This window comes from Nicotiana attenuata, chromosome 3, assembly GCF_001879085.1.
Source record: "Nicotiana attenuata strain UT chromosome 3, NIATTr2, whole genome shotgun sequence".
Lineage (NCBI taxonomy): Eukaryota > Viridiplantae > Streptophyta > Magnoliopsida > Solanales > Solanaceae > Nicotiana > Nicotiana attenuata.
In genome coordinates this window covers 48818027-48827972 of record NC_031991.1, presented here as the reverse complement: position 1 = coordinate 48827972, position 9946 = coordinate 48818027, and the positions used below count along the sequence as shown (strand labels likewise).

At 34.5% G+C, this 9946-nt stretch overlaps 1 long non-coding RNA gene across 1 annotated transcript; it reads left to right on the top strand.

Moving 5' to 3' along the window:
• Positions 3157-9618, top strand: LOC109224639. Its single transcript, XR_002067746.1, has 3 exons — positions 3157-3275; positions 3848-3944; positions 9438-9618. It is a non-coding gene; the product is annotated as an uncharacterized LOC109224639 (long non-coding RNA).

Here is a 9946-nt window from a genome sequence, read left to right as displayed (position 1 = left end):
AAACTCTGAATATCTGTAGCTGATGCGGGCCTAGGCCAGTCCTTGATTGCCTCAATCTTCTTAGGATCCACCTGAATACCCTTTGCCAATACAACGTGACCCAAGAATGCCACTGAACTCAACCAAACCTCACATTTCGAAAACTTAGCATATAACTGACTATCTCTCAGAGTCTGAAGAACGATCCGAAGATGTTGCTCATGCTCCTCTCGACTGCGGGAGTAGATCAAGATATTATTAATAAAAACGATCACGAAGGAATCCAAATAGCGCTTGAATACTCGGTTTATCATATCCATAAATGCTGCTGGGACATAGACTGAGATGAGTATTCATAATAAGTTGATTTGTCATAACTGAATCTCATAGAATATCGAATGATTATGAAACTATGCCATCTAGAGAATAGAAGTTCTACTACTATTCAGGGAACTAAGGCATAGTTACTTTCTAAAGAAACTAGTAATAGTCGTAATGAATGGGACGTAGGGAGAATCATAGAATTCCCAAACGTAAAGAGTTAGCCTCACATACCTTAACTTCCTGCTCTTGAGCGTAATACAACATTTTTCAACCCTTTCAACTATAATCTATAGCAATACAAGTCAAAGGGATTCCATATCAGCTAAGATGCTCATGTTTTGGTCACTTAAGCATCGTATCAAACACTTGGTGAAAATAAAGCTTCATAGTCGTCATTAATGGTGTCTCTACAACCAATAACCCATTCTCTTGTTCCTAGATAAATTCTAAAGTCTCAAATGGTTATAATATACATTATTCTTTATCGCCCATAAGGTAAACAACACCCTTAACCAATAATCAACAATCAACACCCCAAACCTATAATCGTTCATGCTTTTCTATCAAACCCATCAACTCATATCTCATGAACTAGGGTTTATAATCATTAAACCAATACTAGAATCAATTAGAGGGTGAAGACATTACCTTTTTGAATTCGAGTTCTAGGCTTCCTTCTCTCAACAATGATGTCCCAATCGAATATCTAATGATATGGAGGGTTTACCCATGTTAATAAGATGTTGGGAAATTGAAATTAACTTAGAATCACCATTAGAACTTACCTTGAGTGGTGGAGGGACCCTTAAGGAGTTAGGTTTTTGAGAGTTCCCCTTTCTAGAGCAAGTTTTTATGCTTTGGGGTTGTGGGGGATGAAGTATGGCTTTAAAATGACCCCCCATGAGTGCGCCTGTGCACCTGTAGGCCTGACTGCGCTACTGACCATGCAAAATGTCAGTAAACCTGCCTCAAAAGAAGTGCGGCTGCGCATATTGCACACTGTTCTGTAAAATGTGCATAACCTTTAGCAAAGAGATCTGTTTGGGCTCCATAATATGTCGTTGGAAAGCTATTTCAAAGGCCTACAACTTTCGTGCTTTCAGGTTTCCCAAATTCCTTACACATTTTCACCAAACCCTACTGGAAGACAGACCTTCTGCAAACTTAGTCGATTTTATCAAATCTTATGCACCACACATTGCATCTTGATTTTGAAACAACTATTTTCACCTATAATCATCCCGATGGGACTTCACATGTCCAAAATATAACCTTACTACTCCTTTAACTCATTCATACCTAAGCCGAATTTACAGGGTGTTACAGTTTAATCATGTAATTGGTGAAGATTAGGGGTAAAAATGAGGGATTAGGGCTTGGGATTTTAGAGAGTTTGATTTGAGGATTTGAGGGGACAAATGGAGTTGAATTTTGATGAATTTCGTATGTATGGAATCTTGAGTGAAAGGGCTTTCTAGTTTTGTAATTTTTGTTGGAATTCGAGACGTGGGCCCGCGGGTCGGGTTTGGGTGAATTTCGGGATTTTGGTCTAAGTTGACAGTTTTTCGTGTAGAATTGGTTCCTTGGCCTATATTGAGTGCATTGTATTGCTTTTGGTTAGATTCGGGACGTTTGGAGGCCTATTTCAGAGGCAAGGGAATCGCGGAGTAGGATTTTGACTTGGTTTGAGGTAAGTAACGCTTCCAAACTTGGTTTTGAGGGTTCAAAACCCCGAACTATGTGCTATATGATTAGTATTGCGGTGACGCACATGCCAAGTGATGGGCGTGCACCGTGAGAATTGTGGCATGGTTCATTCTATGGCACCGCTTATTGTCTCTTTCTTGCTGATATCCATGTCTCTATTATGCGATTAAGTAAATGAGTTGTAAATCATGCTAGATATCATGTTAGGGCTTCACGCCGATACTGTTGAGACCCGAGTGGTCGTTTCTTGCTGTCATCTCATTAGTTTCATTAATATTCTGTACTCAGTCTTATTCATGCATATCATATCATGTCTCAGTCTCAGTTTTTATTATTTGGCACATCATATCATTGTTTCGGGCTAGTTTCATGGCATTGTGAGCCCGTGTGTGTGAGACTGGAGATTGATGACTGAGTGAGGCCGAGAGCCTGATTATGAGTGATAGTTATGGGATTGGGCTGCACGCCACAGTGGTTATGTTGATGATTATGGTAGCGCTTGGGCTGTAGGAGCCCCTCCGAAGTCTGTAACACACCCCCAGTGAGCGTAGATGATATTATTGAGGGATGGATTTCCCTGGACAAGGATTTGTCCGAAGTATTGATATTTGGAGATGTATTTTTCCACAAGGTTGGTTTGCCCTTATCCTCGGTGCCGAGTGACTTATAGTCGGCGATGAGTATGCTCCGACATGGATTTCCTTATGCCGGATGGCCATATGCGGTACCGAGTGGTTGAGTATATATATATATATATATGGATTACCCTTCTTCCTCGGTACTGGATGACTTGCAGTCAGTGTTGTATATGTTTCGGGATGGATTTCCCTGGGCCGGACGGCCATATGCCGTACCGAGTAGATGTGCACTTGAGAATGGGAGCATATGGTGCATTTCGTACATTCTTTGCATTGCCATGTAGAGTTAGATGAGCTTTATATCTCAGATCGTTCAGATTCCGTATTTATTTTACTGCTTGAGCTGTATACTTGAACTGATAGCATGCCTACTTTTCCTGCACAGTTTATTTTTATTACTTGTTGAGGTTACGTTCGTCACTACCTATTAGTCCATAGTTTGGACTTGTACTGAGTTGGTGTACTCACGTTACCCCCTGCACCTTGTGTGCAGATCTAGGTATATCTGGCCACGGTAGCGGCTGTTGACTATTCCAGTTGCTGACTTTCATCGGAGATAGCAAGGTGGCTGCCTGGCGATCGCAGTCCTGCTTTTGTCCTTCTTTATCTTTCCTTTACTGTATTTTGGTAATTCTCAGACTAGTTAGTCTTGCAATATTTCAAAACAGTTTTAGTAGTTGCTCATGACTTAGTGACACCTCGATGTCGGGCTATTTCATTTCTGCATTTTGTTTACAAGTTGAACTCTTTTATGAAATTTCAGTATGAAAAAGGCTTTTATCTATCTTTTAACGAAATATTGATTGTTTGGGAGTGTGTCGGCTTGCCTAGTTCCATGATAGGCACCATCACGACCCAGTTTAGTCGTAGGGTCGTGACAATGAACTATCTTCGACAGAAGTTAATTCTCACCCTCAAAAACTAACTGCTCCTTCAATTGCTAATCCTCCTTCAGCTTCTGATGTAGGTTAGAAAAGTATATTATTATCTTTTTAATCTCACATCTTTGTATAAAGAAATACTTCTATATAGATATAATGTTTTATGTGTATATATAGGTATACATTGATGCATAAATTGATCTACAATCAATTAAGTTATTTTTTCTTTCATTTACAAGGTCATGCTTCTACAGCTACAAACATACATATCATTATCGAGAAATAATATGATTGATTACTTCTCCATCTTTGAAGTAGGTGAGTCAATTGGAAGGAATGTCATGGTGCCGGAAATCGCGCAATTTCTGCTCCAATAGCATATATTGAAGTTGTTGCAAAGAAGAAAAAGATGTAGGTGAGTCCAAAAATAATACTTAAAATATCCCTTCTATACTAATAAGATTACTATCTTTTTCTCGAGAAAAAATGGCATAATGATTGTTAGTTGTATTTGTATGTATGTGCTTACTCAACTGCTTATTATATTATGCCTCTATCAACACATGTATATTGTTGATCGTCTAGAGTAGGGGTGTTCATAAAAATTCAAAAAACCGAATCAAACTGAAAACCAAATCAAACCGATCAAAAAAATCGATACTTTTTGGTTTGGTTTGATTTTGGTTTTGAATTTTAAAAAATCGATCAAATTTGGTTTAGTTTTGGTTTTAATCAGAAAAAATCGAAAAAAAACCGAACCAAATCGACTATAGGTGTAGCTATTTCAAATTTATAATTACATCTATATATATGTATATTTTTATATAAAGTTTCAAAAATTTAATGGTAAATGTTAACAGTTTGCACTTTTGTATAGTTTTTTACCTTTACATTCTAGTTTGATTGGTAGTTTTTTTTTTTGTTAAGTGTAAGAATCCATTTCGTATTAAAAATAATATATTTTTAAATGAGTCCTTAAATTATTCATCACTATTTGATTCAATTATCATCAATATATCTTAGTAAATAATAGATTTCTCAAAGGGCAATTGATTTAATAGTGTTACGTTGAAAATGTGGTCTCCGGAATATGTGTTTGTTAGTGTATGTCTTATATTTAAGAAAGAACCGACAAATAACCGAAAAACCGAAAAATCGACAAAACTCGACATAAACCGAATCGAGAAAAAACCGACTTAATTGGTTTGGTTTGGTTCTAATATTTGAAAAACCGACTTACTTGGTTTAGTTTCTTTTTAGGGAAAAACCGATCCAAACCGAACCATGAGCACCCCAAATCTAGAGACTGTAATCGAATCGAACCCCTGTACATAAGTTACTAATATGCTTTTTCTGTCAATAGCTGATGACTGGCACTAGGGTCCATATGTCTAAAACCTTTACATAACATATGGATATGGAAAGTGTGAGATTGGCCATCTGTTTATTGCTGCCTTTGGATCTTTCATGTTGTTTGGGACAATTGTAATATCCTCGGCAGACAAACATGTTAGAACATGCACGGCGGAAGCAAGCATATAACCAGGCATCAAATACATGTAAACTAGACAACACAATGATAACGAGATTAGAAGCACTAACCTCTTGAAGTAGTTGCACAAACCTTCCAAGCAGCAAGAATCCAGGGCTGCAGTCTTCTGCTATTTGCCTAGTGAAACCTTGGGCAATTTTGCTTTTGGGTGGGCAAGAACAATACAACTCTAGGGTAATTAATTAGGTGAAACCAGTCTACCTTTTATAGATGCGAAATTAATGCCCTAAATAGAGCTTAAAATCGTGTAGGATTCTACAAGTAGAATCCTACTCCAACTCAAAAAGGTAACTTTTCTCCCAAGCTACTTTTTACCCAAGTTTGTCCAGGTTTTTACTAGGTATAGCAGAGACCACAGAAATAATAAGAGGCTACTAATTATAGTATTAATTCTAAATCAGCATGAATTAATTCTTACTATAATTAATTGCAATTTATTCCACTAAAAAACTGCAATTGAACTCCTCAATATGAATTTCGAAATTCATCAACACTTATTTTAACTCGCCATGTTAAGATTTCAAATACCAATTAATTAAATTAAATCACTGAAAATTTAATTCAATTAACTAATTAAGTCCTTTATAATTTCGCTTAAACCATTTCATGTGACGGATACAAAATCCACCGGCCGCGTTTTCACATGAAAACTTATAAGCTTATATAAAGGGGTATATAAAACCCAAAACCGAGTCATGGATTCTATCAACCAATTATTATTCACAAATGTTATTCGTTATTGTCCAATTTATTAGGCATATACTAACTCTAAATAGAGTCGTACCTTTTGATAAATCAAAACAATAAACAAATTACATTGATCATAACAATTATATCAAGATTAGGAGTATAAGCTCATTTAATGAATTAGAAAAAATGTTTATATATTCAGTACAAAAATATCTTTTCTCTATTTGGTCCGTTCAATATACACTGAGTATACTAGCACAAGAAATTGGAGTAAAACTACTCCCATAATCAAGACAAATTATACAATAATCTTGTGCTATAATAATCAAGATATTTTGTCCAACAATATCTTCGATTGTGAACATAGTTTATTAATTATGAGAACCAACAATTTAATCTTCTGTGCATGAGCTAAAACTCCATACACTAAATTGTCTACTACATAACTAAAAGGACACACATGTAGCAAATGATCTATTTAAAATAGTACTTTATTGAATTGAATAAATTAAATAAATAATTGTTCCATAAAGAATAAAATATAATACTATGTCTAAATTGCATGGTTAATAGTATATCCCAACAAAACAGTATGTCCATTGTATTTTGTAGTTGATGAATGCTCTTGTTTTTTGCTTTTGTTTACATTCACAATCAAAAAGGGGTGGATATAGGGCTTTTGTTACGTACTGCAACACTTAGATTTTGAGTTGTATCACTAAACTTTCTCAGTACAAAATTTTGATGTTGGGCCGTATATTTGAAGGAATTGCCACCTCTCTCATATTCTCAGCCTTTGAGTCTTGGCTTGTCGCAAAGTATAATATGGTGCTTAAGTTTTTCAATTGTGACATGTCTTGGTGTTTTGTTAAGATCCCTGCCAACGATGTAGACAAATTCCTGTACCAATACCTGTCTATATCAGAAGAAACATCACTACCTGAAAGATTTCAATAGCTTTAAACCAGAGTTCCAAAAAAGAGAAAATGGTAAATTGTTCTCACTTATATTTTACATCTTGTGATGACTATGTATTATTTGCAATAAGTTGATTTGTTTCATGTGTTACATTGGTACTGTATTCTCAATAGCTATAAAGAAGGGCTAACTGGCTTTCAAAAGAAAGACTTTTTCGCAACAAACCCTGTAGAAGCCTCAAATTTGAATGTCATGCATACCTCTTGGGGTATTGTCTGTCTTCACATTGAATATAAGGTTACTTTGGAGAAAAAAAAGGTTAACTAATTCTAAAGATCTAAAGACTGAAAATATCTTATAAGTGTTGGGTTTTTGGATGTATTTAATTAATATATTAAATACTTAAAAGATGATGAATGGGAAATGGAGGGAAATGAAATTTTTGAGTGAAATTTTAAGTTCCCCCTTGACAAATGGGCATTGTCCCATATTGGAAGAAGAAGATGTTTTTTATGGGTATATAAGCAATTGCTCTTCTTCTACCTCTTAAAGAGTTGAGAAGGAGGCAAGCCTCGCGCCGTCGTCATCGTCGCTCGGCTCGGCTTCGGTCATTTGACCGAATATTAATATTAAATCTAATCCGTTTTTCTGTTTTGGTAACAGAAAAATAATTACCCTCTTCAATTTTTCCTCTTTATTTTCCCTCTTTATTGTTGAGTAAATGGCCATTTATGTAATGGCATTTATGCTGTGGGCGTTTTGCATAAACAGCCATTCTGAAGAGTTGTACCTCTTCAGATTTCAGCCCAACTTTGGCTATAAATATAACACTATTCTGCTCAGAATTTCATTACGATTTTCTGAGTTTTCTCTCCTTCTTCTGCATACTTTTAGCATCAAACAAAGTAAAAAGTAAGTGTGATTTGCTACCGAACTTTGTGTTCGCTGAAACAATGGGGTTTGAAGTACCACTACACCAGTGTGTAATTCGTTCTATCCTGGGAGGAAATAATCCATAACCTTGGGTACTAGGAGGGGATTAAATTCCTTAAGGAAACACTGTGAATTCAGTGGGCTCGAATTGGTTTTATGTCATTTCTGTTTATGTTCATTTCTGTTTATATTCATTTATATTTCCAGAATTATTTTACAAATACAGTATATTAACAATAAGGACATGGTAATATGATAACATTTACTACTTTCTACGGGATGATCTCTTGGAAAATGGAAATGTTAGTAATCATGTTGGTGTTTGCATACCCTGTTCGATTCAACAATGTCGATTATTCTTGCCTAAACAAGAATACCTGCAACTTGATCACTAATAGTTTGGGACTACAACTGTAAAGTTCAATTGGACAACCTTGCAATAACAACCAACAATTTGAAAATGATGAAACAACCGGAGGTTTGTACCTGTTAGAAGGGCACAACTCTTTGTTCTTTTTTTTCACATATTAGGAAGAAAAAAAAACATATTACTATATTTATGTTGTACATAAAGTTCTTTTGATTATGATTATTTATTTGATCTAATATGGAGCACTGTGTCTACTAGCATAATCACAATTTAGAAACACGGGTATCACTTCTCTAGTATATATATATAATTTCTTTTTTTTCAGTTTACTATCTGTATAATGTATACTATATATACATTGTATATAGTATTACGTCCTCGTTCAAGCCTTAAGTGGACACACGGGTGTTCGAAAAGTTTTGAAGGCATGTAATACCTAAAGCCCATATTTGTAAGGTTATATAGACATCTATAAGGGAGGAGAAGTAGTTTAGAACAAATCAAAATATTTAAGAGAAGAAAGCGAACATACTCGCACTTAGATTGTCTAAACGTGTATATATATATATATATANAAGCACGAATAATTTAGGCTAAATGTTGAACGACTAAAATATCCTTGAAACATTGATCGACTTTTATAACCTTAATTATTTGTATAATTTAAGGATATAATTGTAAATTATCTGAGACTGGTTTTTCTTTCCATTTAAACTATGCATACATTAATGCTACATAGTTGACTTTGGGTCAAATTCTGGAAGCCTACTTTTTGGCCGTACTTTTTGGTCGATTTGGTTTCTACATAGCTCAACTTTTTTTTGGTAGCCTTTTCCTTTTTTTACAACAATATTTTTTTTTTATTTAATCTTCTCCCATAGAATTCAGCTTACTCACCAGCGTCATTGCCAACGTTTTTTTTTTGTAGCCTTTTCCTTTTTTGACAACAATATGTTTCCTTATTTAATCGTCTCCCATAGAATTCAGCTTAATTGCACGAATCCATGTAGGAAAAAAATAAGCCAATTATTCCTATAAAAGATGACATTGTTCCACATTGTTCATTGTTCTCTAAAGGTTTTGGTGTAGAACGAAGTAATTTTCTCCAAAGGTATTATTAGTTCTCTCTATTGTTCCCGTTTTCATAATTGAGTAAGTTCCCGTTTTTCGTAATTGAGTAATGCTTTAGGGTCATGTATATGAATTAGAGAGAAAAACAATGACATCTTAACTTTTATTGTAATTGTTTTTTGAGTCGTACTTCTTTATTTTTCGGCGTAGTTTTTCGTTTTACATATCAAAGTCTTTTACATTGAAGTAGTATTATGTTTAAATTGTATATCTTTAGAGATTAATGGTTTGTGTTATTTCAACTAATGTTAGTGTAAAAATATTAATTTTCAGCTATTACATAATATTTTGCAGCTTTTACTTATATATTGCAGGTATTTGGCGCAGTGTAATGGAATCGGATTTGGAAAAGTAATGTGTCCCAATAAATAACCTTAAACTTTATGATGTTGAATGGGTAGTTAAGGTATTAGTTATTCGAAGAGGACCAATAATAAAATATAAGAACGACAAAGGAGAGGGTTTGTGTTGGCATTTAACATTTGTTGACGAAGAGGTAGGTTTTTATGTATATTTATTTTGATATAATTTATTACTTATTTATTTTATTTTTAATTAGTTTAAAATTATTTTATATTAATTTATAGGGGACAAAGATCCAGGCAGTACTATTCAATAAAAATGTTGAAGATTGGAAAAATTTATTTCAACATAATAAAAGCTATTACATTATAAATGGTCGCGTGAAGGCTGCTAATTCAACCTATTTATCTGTGCACAAGGAGTTGAAAATATCTTTTAGCAATTATACTACAGTTACGGAATGCACCAACCACTTTTCGACCACAAAATTTTTGAATAATTTTCTATCTTTAGAAGAGGC